The 21,297-nt window shown below is 46.1% G+C and overlaps 1 non-coding gene and 1 pseudogene across 1 annotated transcript; one reads left to right on the top strand and one right to left on the bottom strand.

Annotated features, from left to right (window-relative positions):
- Nucleotides 1-2,184: 2,184 nt before the first annotated feature.
- trnal-uaa (transfer RNA leucine (anticodon UAA)) lies at nt 2,185-2,267 on the bottom strand. The gene has a single exon. It is a non-coding gene; the product is annotated as a tRNA-Leu (tRNA).
- A 10,915-nt stretch (nt 2,268-13,182) lies between these two features.
- Nucleotides 13,183-20,681, top strand: LOC147093457 (putative G protein-coupled receptor 139; annotated as a pseudogene).
- Nucleotides 20,682-21,297: the final 616 nt, after the last annotated feature.

Here is a 21,297-nt window from a genome sequence, read left to right as displayed (position 1 = left end):
ATAGTCTAAAGAAAGAGTTGGTCAATTATGAAGCAGCAGTAGGGACCGCAATACCCCACCTGCAAGAGGATCTGCAAGAATTGAAAGAGGATTTAAGTAAGATGGTGAAACAATACATAGTGCTGCAAAGGGACCTTGGGGAATTAGAAAGGGTAATAGAGATAGAGCTACATGAGCTCCCGTGGTATGAGAAGCTGTGGGATTGGGGAATGAATGTCAACATACAACCATGGATCCGCACCATTTCCCATATATATTAGTGATAGTACAGTTAGTCATGGCTATATGATGGGGAATAGCATCATGCACCACTTGTAACAAGAAACGGACCAACAAAGAGCTAAAGTGAAGCGGAAAGAGCTGGAATAAACAAGTTTGCTCTGCACATGATGGGTATGCAGGGCCTCCTGAGCCAGCGCCTGATCACCACATGGGGCAGGAGGCACAGCAATGCTTATACATGTTGTTCAACTTGGGCAGTGGCCAAGTACCAAAAGGGGGGATTGCAGTGGGGAATGAGTTAAACTGACATCGCTGGCAGCTTCACTGAATGGTGTAATAAAGAGAATAATCTAATATTTGCAGTGGTAAGCTTTTTCTAAATTGCTGAACTGGCAGTAGAGATAACCTAAGCAGTAGTTGTAGAACTGCTTACTGTGTCACTAAGAGACAGTTGCAAATAGTCGGAGGTGGAAACCATAAGAGGCCTAGAGGATGTAAGCTCTGTTCTGGCAGGAAAGTAAAATAATGAGTTGGAAGTAAAGAGGCCTAGAGAGGCATGAAAGGAGGACAATGAGTCAGAAGTACAATGTTGATGAGACCCCATCTGGCATAAACAAAGGTCATAGGTGCAACAACAGCGTGGGGGATAATGGACATGTACTTTTCCGATAATAAAGGTGGTACTTTAATATAACGCAGCATAGGCAACCAATCAGTGAATATGTATACGGGCCAAGGACCAATCAGGTGGTAGGAATGAATTTTGAATGAGCTGGACATATATGTTGTAATGTATAAAAATGTAGGGCTTGCTAATCCAATTTGGAGAAGTCTGGCTAAGACAACTTGATTATCGATCCGAAAACCTTGTGTCAGGTGTTGGTTTAAAATACTCCACAACACTTCTATAGTTATTAATGACTTAGAAAATTCCTATATCCACGTTTGCTGATGATGCAAAGGCTGGTGGTATAGTAAGTCGTGTAGACAGCAGCATATAATTACAAAGATATATTGATAGATTAAGTGAATGGGCGAAACAGTGGCTGATGGATTACAACGCAGGTAAGTATATCGTCATTCATTTTAGACCTAAAAAGTAGATCCGAGTATTAATTACATGGTGCAGAGTTCGGAACAGTGGAGTTCCAAAGGGGTTTCGGGTCCATGTACACAGACCACTGAAATGTAGCAGTAAGGTACAAAAATAATCAAAAAAATAGAATATAAAGGAGAGGAAGTAATTCTGCAGCTATACAGCGACCTGGTTAGACCACATCTGGAGTTCTGTGTACCGTTCTGGGCACCGCCTGTTAGAAAGGATAGATTGACCTTAGAGGAAGTGCAGTGCACATTCACCAGAACGTTACCAGCGCTCCAATGGTTAAAATATGAACAGAGATTACATAAACTGGGCTTGTATTTCCTGGAATATAGAAGGTTGTGGGGATTTGATTGAGGTTTTAAGATTTTGAAACGAATTGATAAGTTAGATAGAGAGAAACCTTTTTTGGCCGTTGGTGGGGGAGCCGAGGACAAGGGGACATAATCATAAAATCAGAGGCAGGCCATTCGCGAAAGAAGTTAGGATACATTTCTTCACATGAAGGTTGGTAGCAGTGTGGAACTCTCTCCCACAAAATAGCAGTATATGCCAGCTCAACTAATAATGTAAATCTGAGATCGGTACGTTTTTGCTACACATGCGTTGAATTGATGTGTTGCCAAAGCAGCTGGATGGAGTTAAGGCAAAGCTCAGACAGGAATTCAGTGAAGGGCGAACAGGCTCAAGGGGCTGAAAGGCCTCCTCCGGTTCCTATGTTCAGTACACCAATTGTAAATGAAGAAACGCTGTCTTGAAGGGTGAATTATAAATATGGCACCATCCCTTGCAGAGATCATAAGCGTTTTCATACCAAAAATAGCTTTAGGTTTTACTTTCAACCTCGTTGCCTTAGCATCTACCAGGAGTGGGGTTCGAACCCACGCAGACACACGCCCATTGAATCTTAAGTCCAACGCCTTAACCACTCGGCCACCCTAGTGGCAGAAGCCCACCCGCGCAGTGCTTGAAAATTCGACAAATCCCTTGCTGACTAAGTTTATTTTTCAGCGTAGAGCAAACTACGCGTCAGCATAATCTGAAAATGTGAGAGGATAAAGACATTTTCTAAAACTACAGACGGTGAAAAGCTGAACTGCAAAAGCACAGCAGCTGGGCAAGTAACGCATTGAGCTGACCGTTCGTAACTGGACAAGAATCCCCTCGGCTTTTAGCCCACAGAACATGTAACCCTCCCGTCAACACTGAAAACCTTTGAAGGAAGAATGTTAAAATGCAGGTCAAACACCCAGGATCAGCAAGCTCTAAACTGAGCCAGCGCTTAAAGGGTTATATTATAAGGTGCAGAGTAAAACGATGTGGGGGAGCGATGGGGAGAGTGACCGAGAAAGTAATAGTTGGACGGATAAACAGAGACCCAATGAGAAAAGCTTACAGAAAGTGACTGAGACTGAGTGAGACATACAGAGAGACTGACAGATGGTAAGAACGACAGAAACAGAGAGAAATAGAACGAATCATAGAGCGAGAAAAAGAGAAACATCACATTAAAGGTGAGAAAGTCGCTGCCGGCTCGGACGGGAATTAAAGCCGTGACCTGAGGTTTACCGGTGAAAACACAAGCTCACTGAGGGAGAGCATTGTCGCATCATAGAACCATAGAATGACGCACTTGCCCCACAGCCCTGCACATTGTTCGCCATCAAGTATTTATCCAATTCCCTTCTGAAAGTGACTATTGGATCAGCGATCGGATCTGCTTCCACCAACAGTTCAGACAGTGAATTCCAGATCATAACTACGCTCTGAGTAATAAAACAATCTCATCGTCTGAGTAATAAAACAATCTCATCTCACCTCGCGTTCTTTTGCCAATGTAATTAATAATTTAAAGCTCAGGTCGATAGTTTTCTGTTAGGCAAGATAGGGATTGATTAGAAGTCAAAGCAGGTGGGTGAAGTTAAGATCCAGGTCAGACATGATCTCACTGAATGCCGGAACAGGTTCGAAGGGTTAAATGGCCTACTCCTGTTTCTATTTTCAGTCAATCGGCGGAGAGCCTGCTGTAAATGTAGGAACGCTGCCTGGAAATGTGAGAGATAAATATTAAAACTTCCTTTCCAATGGTTACAATTCTCGGACGAGTTATCGCATCCACCAGCAGCAGTGCTCGAAGCCACACGAACTGAAGTACACTCGATCTTTAACACGAATCCTTCAACCGCCCTGCTGATTTAAACAGCGACGCGCAGTTGTACACAATTCAACAAATTCTTTTCACATCAACATACCAATCCATTGATAATGCCAGTGATTTGAAAGCTGCTGTGGAAAAAAACAGCAGTTACTTTCCAGTTTCCTGTTCCTCATCGTCTCCCTTTCACTGTGGGCATCCAATCCCTCTAAATTCCATCAGCCACCAGGACGGCAGGAGGGCCCTCCGCTTCTTCCTTGAACGGAGGCCAACACAGTCACCATCCACCAGCCCCTCCTCCGCCTGGCTGCCCTTGTATTGAAAATACATTGAACTAATTCTCCTTTGAATCCATTCACTTCAACCAAATAAGCCCAGCTGCTCCCATAGCTAACTTGACGACACTTCCTCCCACCTTGATTCCTGTAAGGGCTCTATTCCTTTTTCTCCGTTTCTCCATCTCCATCGCATCTCTTCTGATGATGCCACCTTCCGATATGTTTTACTTTTCCCTCAACCAAGGACTCCCCTCCACCATGGTGGACAGGACTCTCGACTGTTCCATTTCCCGCACTTCTGCTCTCACCCATTCCTCTTCCTCTCAGAAGCACGATAGGATTTCCCTTGTCCTCACCTTTCACCCCACCAGCCTCCACATTCAACGGATCATCCTCCGCCATTTCCACCACCTCCAGCGTGATCCCATCACCAAACACATCTTCCCCTGCCGTCCCCTTTCAGCAGTCAGCAGAGACCGCTCCCTCTGCGACACTCTGGTCCACTCATCTATCACCCGCCCACACCTTCCCCTTCCCACGACGCCTTCCCGTGCAAGCGCAGGAGATGCAACACCGGCCCTTTTACCTCTTCCCTTCTCACTGTCCAGGGACCCAAACACAACTTCCAGGTGCAACAACGATTTACTTTTCTTCTTGCAATTTAGTAAACTGTACTTGCTGCAGACTCCGCTACATTGGGGAGACCACACAGAGATTGGGTGATTGCTTTGCGGAACACCTCAATTCACTTTTGAAAGTTACTATTAATATGCTTGGATCTCCCTTGTTGATATAATAATACAAATCTAAGTGAAAGGACGCTGGGATAGTTGGACCAGTGAATCATCTTAAAGCATTCTGACATAAATCATCTTAAATCATGCTAACATTTCCCCCCTTTAGACCCAGAATTTGAGCAATCACTCTGAGCCAATTAACTTTCTTTCTGTCTTTACTGTTGATTTGCTTGGAGTATACAGTCGATTACTGTTACATTGATGTCAGCACACCAAACATGTCCGCATGGCTCCAACGGTTCCTTTGGCCTTATTTCATTGGTTGATCATTATTCCTGAGTTTCCCCGCACTCCAGGCTTGGGAGAGCTCTCTGCTGACCCGGCTCCTTGTTTTTCCTCTTCAATTGTGTAAGGGCTTGTCGAAGCAATGCGTACAGAATGATCACCAGGAACAGTAGACGGCATTGGAAAGTAATTAACAGTTGTGAAATAATTCTGAACAACAGGTGTATCAAGATGTTATTGACTTGCTCCCACCGTGATTTCCTTCCCACTCCCTCTAGCTCTGTTAGCAGGTTTTCATTTTCCTGGTGTAGTTGGTGCAGGTGTTTTACTGTGATCACGGTTCGTTTTCTAATCTATTTTAGTTTTAGTGACGTGCGTGGTGTGGCGGAGGGGCGTCCAGTGGATATCTATCCAAATCCAATCAATATTGTGTCAGTGTCTAAGAGCATATCACCGTGCACTGTGATGTTAGTAACATTATGCTTGATCACTGGTATCAGGATCTCATGATCTATCTTGGTGACCTGGGTTGGTTCAAAGCAGAAAGAGGAGTGGGTGACAGGGCAGGTGAGGGGTCTGTATTCACAGAGGCTGCGGCCGTAGTGACGCAATAGCGCCCCTGTGCGACACAACTAGTATTAGTTTATCTCTGGTGCCAGCATATTACAGACATGGTGCAATTTGGAGTTTCTTAATTCCAAACAAGACCACCATAGTGTTTCATTAACTTCCCTCAGGTGATATCAACACATCCTTTGATTAAAAAACATTTTGCCATGTCTGGCACTGTCTTTCCTTCATTTACTTGAACCATGTACGGTGGGAATGGCTGATATTCATAATGCAATTTCTCTTCCAACATCAGAACTGATTCTACTGACCATACTTTTATGGATATTGGGTCGCTTGTATTGTCAGGGCAGGAATGCTCCCTCCCAGACCCTTCAGTTTAGCATGGCACGGGTGAGTCGTAGCCCAGACTCTGCCCAACCTCCTGAGTTCACAAATGGAAAGCGTGACGTCGACACCTTCCATTCTGCCAGCTGTTTATTTGTCACAAAGTTGGGGATTAGGTTGTTCTTGATATCACCCCATCCCCGGTGTATTAGGGGAAAGAAGGAATACCCCATACATGCTACAAGCAACTCCCTTTGAGGCGTCAATTGAAGCCTGAGCATCCTCTTGGATGGTGCACTAATTTTGACCTGCAGTTTATGTTCATTGGACACTCGGTCCGTCACTGAGAACAACACCTGTCTAATCTCCCCTCCCTGGTCCTTGAACATCTGGTCCTCCTTTAACAACATTCCTTCAAGCTGCCATTGCATCTTTTCCTCACTTCCAGCCAAGGAATCAAAGTCCATCATATTGCACCTGGCAGTGCCCCCCAGCTCAATACCCAACCACTGCTCCCACCACAGCTGCAATACACAACAATTGTCCCCCCGGCTCCAATACTCAACCATTGCTCCCACCACAGCTGCAATACCCAACCATTGCCCCTCAGCTCCAATACCCAACCACTGCTCCCAGCACAGCTCCAATACCCAATCACTGCTCCCACCACAGCTACAATGCACAAACATTGCCCCCACCACAGCTACAATACCCAACCAATGCCCCCAAGCTCCAATACCCAACCACTGCTTCCACCACAGCTACAGAACCCAACCATTGCCCCCAGGCTCCAATACCCAACCATTGCCCCCGCCTCCAATACCTAACCACTGCTCCCACCACTGCTACAATACCCAACCATTGCCCCCAGGTTCCAATACCCAACCATTGATCCCACCACAGCTGCAATACCCAACCATTGCCCATTAGCTCCAGTACCCAACCACTGCTCCCACCACAGCTTCAATACCCAACCATTACCCACCGGCTCCAATACCGAACCACTGCTCCCACCACAGCTACAATACCCAACCAGTGCATCCCCCCGCCCCGCAGCTCCAATACCCAACCATTGCCCCCGGCTCCAATACATACACACTGCTCCCACCACAGCTGCCATACTCAACCACTGCCCCCCGGAGCCAATACACAAACACAGCTCCACCAACAGCTACAAAACCCAACCATTGTCACCGGCTCCAATGCCCAACCATTGCCCCCCGGATCCAATGCACGAACACAGCTCCCCCCACAGCAACAATTCCAAACCATTGCACCCAGCTCCAATGCCCAACAATTGCCCCCAGCTCCAATACCCAACCATTGCCCATCGTCTCCAATACTCCACCATGCCCCACTGCAACACGCCCGGCCCTCGGCTCCAATACTCAAATATTCACCCACTGCACCACCCTTGCACCCCCAGCTCCAGTACCCAAGCATTCAACCACTGCCCCCCGGTGCCAATACCCAACCATTCACCCACTGCTCCCCGGCTCCAGTACACAACCATTCACCCACTGCCCCCCGGCTCCAGTACCCAAACATTCACCCACTGCCCCCTCAGCTCCAGTACCCAGCCATTCACCCACTGCCCCCTGGCTCCAGTACCCAACCATTCGCCCACTGCCCCCGCAGCTCCAGTACTCAGACATACACCCATTGCCCCCTCGGCTCCAATATGCAATCATGACCCCCGGCACCAATACCCAACCATTCACCCATGGACTGCCGGCTCCAATACCCAAACATTCACCCACTGCCCCCCGGCTCCAATACCCAACCATTCACCCACTGCCCCCCGTCTCCAATACCCAACCATTCACCCATGGACTGCCGGCTCCAATACCCAAACATTCACCCACTGTCCTCCGGCTCCAATACCCAACCATTCACCCACTGCCCCCCGTCTCCAATACCCAACCATTCACCCACGGACCCGCGACCACAATACCCAACCATTCACCCACTGCCCCCTCGTCTCCAAAACCCAACCATTCACCCAGGGACCCCCGGCTCCAATACACAACCATTCACCCACTGCCCCCCGGCTCCAATGCCCAATCATTCACCCACTGCCCCCCGGCTCCAATATCCAACCATTCACCCACTGCCCCCCCCCGGCTCCAATACCCAACCATTCACCCACGCACCCCCAACTCCAATTCCCACCCATTCACCCACTGCCCCACGGCTCCAATACCCAACCAGGTGTTGTATGCATGTGGGTTTGCTTTTAATCACCTGAGCTTAAAGTAAATGATTTTTGATACTTGCTTGTGATAAGTACATGAATTGAGTACTGTTTGTATTCTGCTAATTTTACTTGTAACCTCTTGTGAATTTTTAATTAAAAGAAATTTCACAGATTCATTGGGTTTTGTGTTGTCTGTTCCACGAGTCTGAACTCTATAAACTATCAGACAATCAGACTGTCTTACAACTCCCATCTGCACCAGTTCTCCAGCCACACGTCAACATGTCTTATCTTACTTCTCCTATATGCTCCAGGACGTGACACTGGGAGTAATCCAGGGATAACTGCCATTTTTGGTCCTGCAATTTAACTTGCTCTGGAAAATGTGCCTGTAGGAACACAGCCCGTTTCCTATCTCTGTCATTGGTTCCAACAATGATCATGGCTGCTGGCTGTTCATCTGCCCTTCGCAAAATGTTATGCACCCTATCAATGATGTCCATCACCCTGGCATCAGGGAGGCAACATACTCTGCGAGAATCACGACGACTGATGCTGTAACGCCTGTCTCTCCCCGCTGAATATCAAATCCCCAAGCACTACTAAATGTGCTCGCATTGCTGCGCCCCCTGTGCAGCCATTTGCCCCACGAAGCCGTTTAGCAGATTCACCCATCTCTCCCTTCACCAAGCTCTTTGCTCTAGGATGCACTCCCCCAGGGTGTCATCACCGTCACTGGTATCAGCACGGAAAACCGGGTTGAGAGGGCCAGATTCGCGGGGGATTCCTGCAGGGCCTGCCTCTTCCTCACCTGCCGGCTGGCCACCCACTTACTCCCCACCTGAACTCTCTGTAGCTGCGGGGTTACCACCTCCTGCAACTTTTTCTACGGGGAATTGCCATCACCCGAATGCCCAGCAGTGACTCCCGCCGCTCCTCAGTCTCAGAAACCCTGAGCTCGAGAAATTGGGGGCTCATCCTGCACACGTGATTGTCCAGGAAACAGGAAACTTTCTGCAGCTGCTAAATGCCACAAGAATTGCAGGCATCGGGTCTCACCTGCCCCTTGATCTTGATTAAAATTGGACCTGTATTTGTAGGGAACTGATTTCCAGGATTAAGAGTAAAACGCTGGGGTCTGGCTTCAAATTTTACCGCTCTTTCAAAGAACAGGCACTGGCACGATGGGCCGAATGGCCCCTTCGGTGCTGTAAACTTCTATGATTCTATTCTATTATTCTATATATATTAATTTAGCACTCCTTACTCCTACTTATTATTTAATTAATGACGTACATCCGATTTTTATTTAATGCAGTTCAGATTCCTTTAATGTTGCTATCCTGAACTTAGTTAATTTTAATTTTATCCCTAGTTCTAATTAGTTCGACTATTTTGGTGTATTTACTGTTGTTCCTTGATTTAAATTACTGAGCAGCTCCCTCCCCCTCTGCACCGAAGTCCCACTCTCACCAACTTCCCATCACCACTCAGTTTAGCAGATTCACCCAACGCTATCTTCACCAAGCTCTCTGCTCACGGCAGGTGGAAAACACTTCTCCATTGAAAGCACATGATGTTCATATTATTGTATCATTATTCTATCAGCCCCGAGGTTTAATGTTTAAATATATCTGGAGATCCAAGCTGTTTCTGTTAAAGCAGAATGACAATGAGTGCAGTGGGAAATGTGAAGAAACAGCAGCAATTCCTTCTGCTCACTGTACACACTGAGGGCAATTATTGTTGAGCAGCAGCCGCAGTGGAAACCACAGTTCGCCTGCCCCTCTTCATCTTAACTGTGCGCCCCATTTTATAAATAATGTGAGGTAACTTTAAACACAATACATGACAATACATTCAGCTGCAATGTAGATTCACGCTGCCATCTTCTGACTATTGTCTGATTTAAAGTCAAAGTTTCCGTGAAATTAATGTAAGGTGGAAATACCGGCCAGGACACCGGGAGAATTACTTGGGATGGTTTTACGATGTTGAAGAATTAGCGAACAGGTCCCCGTAGAGTTCCTTCTTTCCTATATTTGTTTGAATCCGTCATTCCCGGATTGGGTGTCTGGCAGGTCACTAATTCACCACTTCCTTTAATTTCCCCGATTGGCTTCCCGCTCTTCTCAGAGAGATTCTTTCGCTCAACAGGACACCTGCAACCTGTCGGTTCCAACAATCCGGGAAGCTCCAGCTCCGTTTCGATACAATGAAGTGGTCCTTCAGGGAGGCTGTGTGTCAGCCCTGGCTCAGTTGGTGACACCCTGAATCAGAAAGATATTGGTTCAGAGACCTGGGCACTGCAGTGCCGCACTGAAGGAGTGCTGCACTGTTGGAGTTGCCGTGTTTTAGCTGAGACGTTAAAACCAAGCCCCGTCTGCCCTCTCAGGTGGGCGTAAAAGATCACATACGGCACTACTTCGATAAAGAGCAGGGAAATTACCCGGTGTCCTGGTCAATATTTATCCCTCAATCAACTCAAAACAACAGATTATCTGGTCATTGTCACATTGCCGTTTGTGGGAGCTTGCTGTGCACAAATTGGCTGCTGCGTTTCATAATAACATTAGAAAAAGGAGCAGGAGTAGGCCATAGAAACCCTCGAGGCTGCTCCACCAATCAGTAAGATCATGGCTGAACTTCCACCACAAATTCAGTTTCCCGCCCGATCTTCATATCCCTTGATTCAGTTGGTGCGCAGATATCTATCGATCTCAGTCATGAAGATAGTCATCCACAGCCCTATGGAGATTCCCCTCTCTCTGACCACATTTACCTGCTGCTGACCCTCTTCCCCCTCTCTCTGACCCCATTTACCTGCTGCTGATCCTCTTCCCCCTCTCTCTGACCCCATTTATCTGCTGCTGACCCTCTTCCCCCTCACACTGACCACATTTACCTGCTGCTGACCCTCTTCCCCTCACTCTGACCCCATTTACCTGCTGCTGATCCTCTTCCCACTCTCTCTGACCCCATTTACCTGCTGCTGACCCTCTGCCCCATCTCTCTGACCCCATTTACCTGCTGCTGACCCTCTTCCCCCTCTCTCTGACCCCATTTACCTGCTGACCCTCTTCCTCCTGTCTCTGACCACATTTACCTGCTGCTGACCCTCTTCCCCCTCCCTCTGACCCCATTTACCCGCTGCTGACCCTCTTCCCCCTCCCTCTGGCCGCATTTACCTGCTGCTGACCCTCTTCCCCCTCTCTCTGACCCACTTACCTGCTCCTGACCCTCTTCCCCCTCTGTTTGACCCCATTTCCCTGCTGCTGACCCTCTTCCCCACTCTCTTTGACCCCATTTACCTGCTACTGACCCTCTTCCCCCCTCTCTCTGACCCCATTTACCTGCTGCTGACCCTCTTCCCTCCTCTCTCTGGCCCGATTTACCGGCTGCTGACCCTCTTTCCCCCTCTCTTTGAACCCATTTACCTGCTGCTGACCATCTTCCCGCACTCCCTGGCCCGATTTATCTGCTGCTGATTCACTTCCCCCGTCTCTAGGATCCCATGTACCTGCTGTTGACCCTCTTGCCCCCTCTCCCTAACCGCATTCCTCTGTCATGACCCTCATTCCCCCTCTGGCTGACCCCATTATCCTCTCTCTGACCTCCCATTCTCTAGTCTTCCCATCCTCCGACCCCCATTGCCCCTCTCTTTCCACGAGGCCCCAATCTGTCCCTCCAATCCATTTTCCAGTCTTCCTTCCTTCTCTCACCTCCCGAGTCCCTCACTGATTATATATAGGCCTTGGAGTTGATGCAGCACAGAATCACCTGAAATTTACCTGAGCTAAAAGGGTTAAATTACGAGGACATGTTGCAAAATATTGCTTCCATTTCCTTGAGAAAAGGAGATTGAGGGCTGACCTGTAGGAGGTGCTTAAAATGTCTAACGATTCAATAGGGTAGATACCGGGAAACAATTCTGTCTGGTGCAAGAATCATGAACAAGGGGACGTATTGTCGAACTCGCTACCACAATCATTAGGTGAATCGAGTTGCACAGATGTATTTAAGGGGAAGCTAGATAAATACATGAGGGTGAAATGACTAGAAGGCCATGGTGATGGGGTGAGAGGAGACTGGTAGAGCAGAAACAGCAGCTTGGACCAGTTGGGCCGAATGGCCTGTTCCTCTGCTGTATATTATCTGTAATTCTATACAATAAGCTTAACATTAGATTTATGTCATTCAGGAGCGAAATCAAGATACACTTTGTCACACGATGGCTGGTGGGAATTTGAAACTCTAACCCACAAAAAGCTGCAGATGCTCGGGATTATTTGGAGCTTTCATGGCTGTGATCGATACATTGTTGTAAGGTGAGGATATGAAGCGATAAGCAGCAAAGCCGGGGAAACGGGTCTGAGCTGCAGATCAGCCATGATCAAATTGAATGGCGGAGCAGGCCCGAGACGCTGAATGACTTACTCCTGGTCTGAATGCACCTGTGTCCCACGGACTGACCTTCGATAATATCACTGGAAAGATCAAAGTGAAACTACCGGGAATGGGATAATAATAGAAAATAATGAAATGAGCAGAAACTCTAATCCCCACCGCAGCCCACATAATCCTGGGGGATGGAGATTTCCACAGCGATTCTGCTCTAAATGTGGCCCAACCTATTTCAATATTGTATAGTACCCCATACCTAGATTATCCCTCTAAAGGAACAGGGCTCTGCCTTAACCTGTAACCTTTATAGAATGTGGATTTCAGTGAAATCCAGGATTTTTCGAGCCCCTGTCCATGGTTTCATTTTTCTACCTGAGATTTTAGATTTAATTTATTCCAGGTGTTGCTGCAAAGACCGAACTCTTCCCGTCCTAAAGACACAAATTCCTCACTCAATTGCCAGCCTAAACTCCCACATTGAAAGCGCTGAGTTTGGAGCTCCGGGGGCGGTGTAAACACTGAAAGATGTTGGAGAATTGGGGGAGTTCAGTTGCTGCATCGACAGGACTGAGCCGTGTGACGTCACAGGGGGGACCCTGAAGCTGCTTCTGTTGAAGGTGTTGCAGCGATGCTGTCAGAGCCCGGCTTTCAGTACATTGACAGAGAGAAATGTGAGCAAAGTATTATTCCAATCTTTGGGCGGTTTCATTTCAAAACACTTGCAATATCAATTTGTATCTAATTAGTGCAGCACAAACATGACAGTGTAGGGAGTTGACACGCTGCCCAAATGACTGGAAGTAATGTCAATACTCCTGATGCTTCCTGATCCCACGGGAAGTGTCCCTCAATTATAAATGGTTTTCTCTCAATCACTCATCTCACAGACTCAGTTGAGCCCTGTGTCCAGTGCAAAGAGTCACCATCACTTCTCCGACAGAATGAGAGTTCCGTACATTGCATATCCATTTACCATCTTACCGCCAGTTATACAGGCAGTAATGATTTACTATCCGATTATAGCAGCCGTTGGAATCCCCGGTAAGAGATTATCTTCCATTACTGAAGTTGTGAATCAGGGTTGACTCTGTTTCTGCTCCTATCTCGGTAAGTGTCCTTTTCTCACTGTTTTTCACAAGTCAATTGAAAGGCAGAAATTCAGTGACTGTATTTCCCGCTGTACCTCGTTCATTGACTGATAATTTTTTGCATTTTTTAGTTTCTTTAAACCCCATAAAAACTGCAGATTATTTTCTGCATTTAATGTCTTTCCAATGATTCCATTTTAACTGAGAACTCGTGCAATGTGTGATTCCATGGAATATTTTCATTCCATTGTTTCCATGCCCGGCCAAATTTTCTCTCCTCCCCTTCTTTCCAGTAACACTCGGTAATACCTGACAAGGACTATATTTTGCTGAACATTCACTGTGTTATAAAATGCTCCAGTTTTTCCCCCTCTGACTCCCGCTGGGGATCGGTCGACTGACGGCCGCTCCTGGATATATACCTGGGAATCCGTACAGTCAGGACTGGGATTTGTTCAGTCTCATTAATCAGAATCTTCCCGCTCTTCTCAGTCTGTTTCCAGCAAAGTGCTGGATATTGTTCCTGCTGAACACACTCCATGCCGAGGGTGGGTTTGTGCTCCATGCAGGGACATAGGATCTCGCCCTGGTCTTCTCTCCTGACCGGTCACCAGCCTGTTCTCATACTCCTCTTCACCCACCGGGCGGGCACAGTGCTGCCTGTCACATCCCTTCCAGCAGCTCAGACCGGGAATCCAATGCAGTGAGAGAGTAATTGAAACAAAGCAGCGGCACTCTGTGAAACTCTCCTGGGTTTGTCCCCATTTGAAAAATCCGTTTCAGCTTCCATCACCCGCATTTTACCCAGAGCACCGATCAGAAGCCGGGTTCTGGTCCCTTTATACAAACCGGACACTTTTATTGTTCAGATCATACACTTGCATGTTGATATAACACTGGCTGAACTCTCAGCCAGCCTGTCCGCCCGGTCAAACCGCTGCTCGCTACCAAGTTATAATTAGTTCCCTTCTGATCCTTACAGTTAGAAGATATTTGTAAAGACAGTTAACCAGCCTGTCCCGATATCCCTTCATCACCTCTTCCTCCATCAACCTATCCACTCTACTCTGAAACTGAGCATAGCTTCTGCCTCAACCACTAACCCTGGAACTGAACTCCACCGCCTCCCAACTCTCTTTGTAAAGATGATTCTCCCACTCCCTTTTCCAATGTACCGAATGTCTTCTGTTCAATCTTGTATCTATGACACCTCGTTCTTGACCCCATCATTTGCTGGAATCAATCTGCTTCTATCTACCTTCTCCCATCCTTGCAACATTTTAAACACTTTGATCATATCGCCCTGTAATCTGTGTCTGTGTTACATTCATCTAGCTCAGATTCATAGTTTAGTGTGACTGAGCCCTGGGTATGAAAGCGGTGTATTTTAACTCCTACATTCCAAGGAATCAAATTCTCCCCTTCAGCTGGGAAACTGAAATCTCACATTCAGTGGAATGAGTTCCCAACACCCGCTGCTACTAAAAGTTCCAGGTTGCTTTTTGAACAAATGTGATCGGCATCAAACTCCAATATTTCTACTATTGCTTTTAAAACTCTGCCAGGTCTGTTTAAAGATGTTACTCAGTAAGGACATAGTGAAGTGAGTTGTCTCACTGTCCCACTGACTCTCACAAATCTCAGGGACAATGCAGCCTAATGCTCCCATTGGAAGCTTCGCTCCTGTATTAATAAGTCTTTCTCTGAATATTACAGCTCACAGGGTCCATTGTGGCTCGGTGTCCTGCACCAAGAGTCCCCATCATTTCTCAGAGATAAATAAAGTGGAATGTATTGTATATCTGTTTGCCATGTTCCCGTTCTACAAGCGGTATTTGGTGTTCCCGCTAACTGATTCTGAACTTACTGACTTTGTGAATCAGGGTTTATGTGTGTCACTGGTCTTTGTACATGCCCGATATTTTTTCTGTTCCTTCTGAAGAATTTGTTTTGCTTTTTCCAAATCAATGTCAGAATTTAATTGAATATCACATCCTCCCTGTCTGCCATCTTCTTTGAGTGATATGTTCATTGAGATCATAATGCACATATAATATCCAGCAAAAGCTCCAATTATTATCTTCATTCAATGTCCTGTCAGCGGGGGTAATTTTAACTGTAAAAACCGTCAGCACACGATGCAATGGAATGTTGGTCCCCATATTCTCAAGTTGTAATACAGTGTCAGTTATTTCCCTGCTTCAGATAAAGTTTCACACAGAAATTATTAACAAAGGTGAGATTGCACAGTATTGGAGGTAACCTTGTGAGACGGGTTGGTAGTTGCTTGCGAGGAAGGAGACAAAAAGCAGGGATAAATGTTGATGGGATTTTGTTTTTTTTCACAAGGGTGTTTAAATTCGAAAGTGAGCAAGTGATGCTTCAGTTAAATCGAACCTTGGTCAGACCCCACCTGGAGCACGAGTTCAGTCTTGGGCACCGCATCGCCGGAAACATGTATTCGTCTTGGAGGGAGTTCAGCGCAGGTTCACCTGAATTACACCGGGGCTTAAAGGGTTAAATTGTGAGGACAGATTGCATAAACTTAGTTTGTATTCCTTGTGTTTAGAATGTTGAGGGGTGTTATATACGAGTTATTTAAAATGATAAAGAGATTCGATAATGTATATGCAGAGAAACTGTTTCCTTGGTGGAGATTGGAGAACGAGGGGACATGATCTTAAAATGAGAGTTATGCCATTTAGGAGGTAAATCAGGAAACACTTTCTCACACAAAGGGCAGTGTTTTCTGGAACTCGTTTTCCCAAAAGCCCGTCAATGCTCGGTCAATTGAAATTTTGAAGACTGTGATGGATATAACTTTTTATGGTATGAGTATCATGGGATATGGAACCAAGACAGGTAAATGGAGTTAAGGTGCAGATCAGCCAGGGTCTAATGTGATGTTGGAAAAGGCTTGTGGGGCTGAATAACCTCCTCCTGTGTCCCTGTGTAGCTGTGCATCAAGCTCCCAAGTCATCAGCATTTCTGCAATGGGAGTTCCATTAATCGCGTGTCCATTTTCAGTGTAACTGGTATAAGTGATTTCTGAAGTTATACTTGTCGCCCGTGGAGTTCCCGGTGAGGCATTGTAACCGGTTATTGATTGTATAAGTCCGTGTCTCTTTGTATTACTGCTCTCCTTGCGGGTCTGCTCAGTTGCTGTGTTTGTCCGGAGGTGATTATTCTACAGATTACGGGTCAGTTTCAGAAATTCTGGGAATATCACGCCCTAACTGTCCTCCCTCTTCCTTTTGTGATATGCTTATTGATATTATAATGTTCTGTGCTTTAATGGTTATATTCGGGACATTGCATGGAGAGTGAGCCCGGAGACTGAAGGAACGGAGAGCTGGGGAAATAGAAACATTACGGCACAGCAGTAAAGATATTTTTATTTTTAACTGACGACATTGGTGGTTGGATTCTCAGAGTGGTGGATATTCTTTTCTTCATATTCCGTCATTGCACTTGGAAATAGAAACAAGTGTAATTGACGGCAATCGTTGTGTAACTAGATCGTTTGTTATTTAAGTGTCACCACTGTTTAAAGTGTGACTCTAAGTAAGGCGGGACTATAATTAATAAACCATTGAAACACTGATCCAATTGTTGAATCAATTAATGGTTTAGTGCATGATAAATGTGGCGAATAATTTTAGCAATTTTGTAAAATGCTGCATATTTTAGATAAAGAAATTACTGAAATGGTTTGAGTCATTACAAAATATTGGTAACATTGGGAAAAAATTATCCCATCACATTTGGTGCATAGTAACTGTGTCCAAACCTTAGAAGTGCCGCCCTAACAGCCCTGTGGGAGTAACTTCACCACATGGACTGCAGCTGTTCAAGCAGAAGGTCCACCTCAACCTGCTCAGGGTCACTAGACAGCACCTCATATCTCTTATCTCTGATTCGGGGGCAGTACCTTTACAATATATTTCTGTATCCATGGAGATCCCACCAGCTGCTTAACTATTTAAAAATTATACACGCCTAAAATCATGTCATATCATTTCCACCGAAGTTTCTCTTGTCTAAAGACGGTTCTGCAGGAAGACAGTGAATTATTTCTACTTCACCTACCTTATCTTGCAAAGGCTTCTCCTTCTGCAGAGTTGTCTCTGATATATATAGTTCTCGTTTTTCTCTCTCTCTGCCTCTGTCTCTCAATCTCAATTTTTCTTTCTCCCTCTCTCTCCCCTCTCCTTTTCACTGACTCTCTCTTTTAGTCTCTCCCTATCTCGTTCTATCCGTCTCTCATTCTCTCTCTCTCCCACACACTCTTTCTCTCTCTTATTCTGTACCAATTAACCCATGACGCTTCTTTCCATGTCAAGCTGACAACCTGCCATACGACACATTATCCTGAGTGAAACTCTGATATTGTTGATTGTTTATTCCGAATGCTCAGTTGTATATATTTCCCATATCTGCTAGGATGTAATTTTGGAAAATCTTACAGACCAGGGTGACAGGTTCTCAATATTGCTCGTGTGTCGGATTAATTTTACAGATGGATTCGTCCAATTCAGAGGTACAACCTTCCCACTAAAACTTTCTGAAGCTGAATCTCGGCAGGTACTTTGTTGTCATGGGTTGGACAGCAGCCGCTATTGTCACTTGCACTGGTCTTTGCTGTAAGCCTCGGATCGCCGCCATCACCTCCCTCTGAAGTTTCATCCATTATCAGAGGTGACAAAAGCGAGGTCGGGAGTGTGCTCGTCTTACTACGTGTACTTTGGAAGGTTCAATTGTTCCTGGGATCACAGAACAAGGTCAGCTTGTTTGTTGCTGCTCACATCTGACCTACTCCCCCTTGCGGTGATTGTTGGAGTTTGCCCACATGATGTTGAACTGTTCAAGGCACCGATGTCAGGACCTGGGGTTTCCAGCGAGGGGAAGTCGGTTGATCAGGTGAACTGTCCATCTGACTTTTTCCTGTTCTAACGAAGGGTCATCGACCTGAGACGTTAAATGTGTTTCTCTCTCTGCAGATGCTGCCTGACCTGCTGAGTATTTCCAGCATTTTCTGTTTTAATTTCAGATTTCCAGCATCCGCAGTATTTTGCTTTTGTTGAAATGTCCATCCGGTGGTTTGTAAACAGAAACTGGTCGAGTTGACCCACAACAAGTCGCTTTGTAACATGGTGTTTGACATTTGTCTTTTCAACAGTTTTTAGTCATTCCCCCCAGTCTGAGAATCCAACCTGACAAATACGAGCCTGTTCTGACCCCCGCCTGGTATCTGCTCCCCTCTCCTGGCCACGGATCCAAACCCCGCCGATGATCTCACCATCGGTGCTCCCCGTTTAGCATTTACCACATTTCGGGCCGGCTTCATTCTCACTGCTCCTCACCCATCATTTATCTCTCAATTTATAACTGGCCATTCAGTACTTATTTTCAATCACTTTAATTTCGTTTTGTTTTCATTCGTTCTTCTGTCACTGAACTGCTACTTGTTGCTATTAATTATAACTCATTAACTGGCTGTCCATTTGCTCGTACAATTAAAGGGCTGGTAATTTACTCGGGACTCGTCGGGATTCCTTTCACTTCTGATGAAGCTGTGATGGTGGAAGAGGAGCAGCTCTGAGGAAATTCCCAGAGAATCCATTTTGTTCATGTTTTAATCTTTGCTGGAGGCGTTTATTTTCACTTATTTACTCCAGACTCTCTTATACTGAACATTGCAATTTTATGTTAAAATTGTTATCAACTGCCCAATCCTAGCAGCGGTAACGAGTTCAGTTCCCATTCCCAGATCCTGCAGTAAAGTACATTTCACATCAAATACTGTGAAACTGGCTCCCTTGCTGTAATCTGAAGGCTGATTCCCTGTTTCTGTTTGTTTCCCATTTACAGCGAACGTGATGACGATTGTGATCCTGTCCCGGGGAAAGTGCGGTCTCTCCAGGTGTATCACCCGCTATCTGGTGGCCATGGCGGCGGCGGATCTACTGGTCATTATCACTGATGTGATACTGGTTCGGATTAATGGTTATTATTTCCCAACTACCTTCCTGTGGCTCACACCTGTGTGTTCTTTCCACACTGTCCTGGTCCGTGCAGTCACAGATATTTCTGTCTGGTTAACAGTCGCTTTTACTTTTGATCGTTTTGTTACCATTTGTTGCCAGAGGCTGAGGACTAAATATTGCACTGAGAAAACTGCAGCCATGGTTATAGGAACCGTGTGTCTGCTGTTCTGTTTGAAAAACATTCCCTGGAACTTTGCATTTGAACCCTGGTATACAATCGACAACATACCCTGGGGCTGTAATACAAAACTAGAGTATTACACTGTAACTGCGTGGGTAGCATTTACCTGGATTCAGCGCTGTTTCACCCCACTGCTCCCAATAGTCCTGATGCTGCTGCTCAATGCTCTGACCGTAGGACAAATTTTGGCGGCCAGTAGAGTCCGCAGGAGGCTGAGGAGCAGCAAGAATGATGCGAATCACAATGATCCGGAGATGGAGAACCGAAGGAAATCCATTATCTTACTCTTCGCTATATCCGGAAACTTCATACTGCTCTGGACGACGTACGTGATAGTTTTCTTATTAATGCGAATTACAAACCGTTATTATTCAACAGGTTTCAATGACCCGATGCTTATCGCAGATTGGACCAGCTATATGCTCCTGCTATTGAGCTGCTGCACAAACACGTGTATTTATGCAGTAACACAGACTAAATTCAGAGAGGAGCTGAAGATTGGGATGAAATATCCACTGAGAATAATATTTAAATTAGTTTAGCAACGAAAAGTTCGGAGGAATTCCCAGCATTAGACCTGCATTGCATCTCATATCCCATCCTGTGCTCTTGCATCTTTTAGCGGAACCCCAACAGGCTCCATCTCTGCCCCAGGCTTCTCCAGATATAACGCTGGCCTCTATCTGACAAGGCCCGCGTGTTTCCATGTAAGAGTCAGTGAGCAAGGTAGAAGAGCTAGCATCATGTGGATGGTAAGGTTATAAAAGCGGTAGGGGTTTAATTGGATTAAATCAAACTCTGGACACAAAGAAATACAAGACCCAGCATTGTGGTTTAGGCTGATGTGAGAATGGGGTGTTGATTGCTGGATGAGCGTCAGAACACGTGGGTTACACCAGTTGAGTGTGAAAGGAGAATAAGCCCGTCTGTAATTAATATTTAAATAATATAAGGACATGAACAATAACTGTGGCGGCTTATGTGTGTGGATTGCCTGGAGAACAATAAACAGATCATTAAAACAATCAGCATGTGCTGTCTTTGGACTTTTACTTTCTCTAGCTCGTGAACAGCTCCTCCATCACCGGTGGGACTGTGGGATTTATTGGAACTAAAGCGATGTTGTTTCCTATAGTGAGACTCCTGGACTTGTGCCGATGAACAGTGGTGAACTCCGTTCCCAGCCACTGACTCCATCCCTCTCCCTAACATCTGTCTGCGGCTGACCCACACTGTTCACAACCTTGGGTCATATTTGACCCTGGAATGAGCTTCCGAGTATCTGCAGCATAATGAAGACCGCCTATTTCCACCTCAGTAACATCGCCCGTCTCCCCACTTGCCTCAGCTCATCCACTGCTGAAACTCTCACCCATGCCTTTGTTACCTCTAGACTTCACTGTTCCATCTCACACCTAGCTGGCCTCCCACATTCCACACTATGTAAACTTGAGGTGATCCAAAATTCAGCTGCCTGTGTCCTTACTCGCACCAAGTCCCGTTCACCAATCACCCCTGTGCTCGTTGAGCTACTTTGGCTCCGGCTTAAAGCCTCGATTTCAAAATTCCCATCATAATATTCAAATCCCACCATGGCATCGCCTCTTCCTATCTCTGTAAACTCCTCCAGCCCCACAGCCCCCCGAGTTATCTGCGCTCCTCTAATTCTGCCCTCTTTAGCATCCCTGATTATAATCATTCAAC

Source organism: Somniosus microcephalus, unplaced genomic scaffold (assembly GCF_052327205.1).
Source record: "Somniosus microcephalus isolate GS21.2 unplaced genomic scaffold, FLI_Smic_1.0 unresolved_chr1, whole genome shotgun sequence".
Lineage (NCBI taxonomy): Eukaryota > Metazoa > Chordata > Chondrichthyes > Squaliformes > Somniosidae > Somniosus > Somniosus microcephalus.
This window is presented reverse-complemented; position numbering and strand designations above follow the sequence as displayed.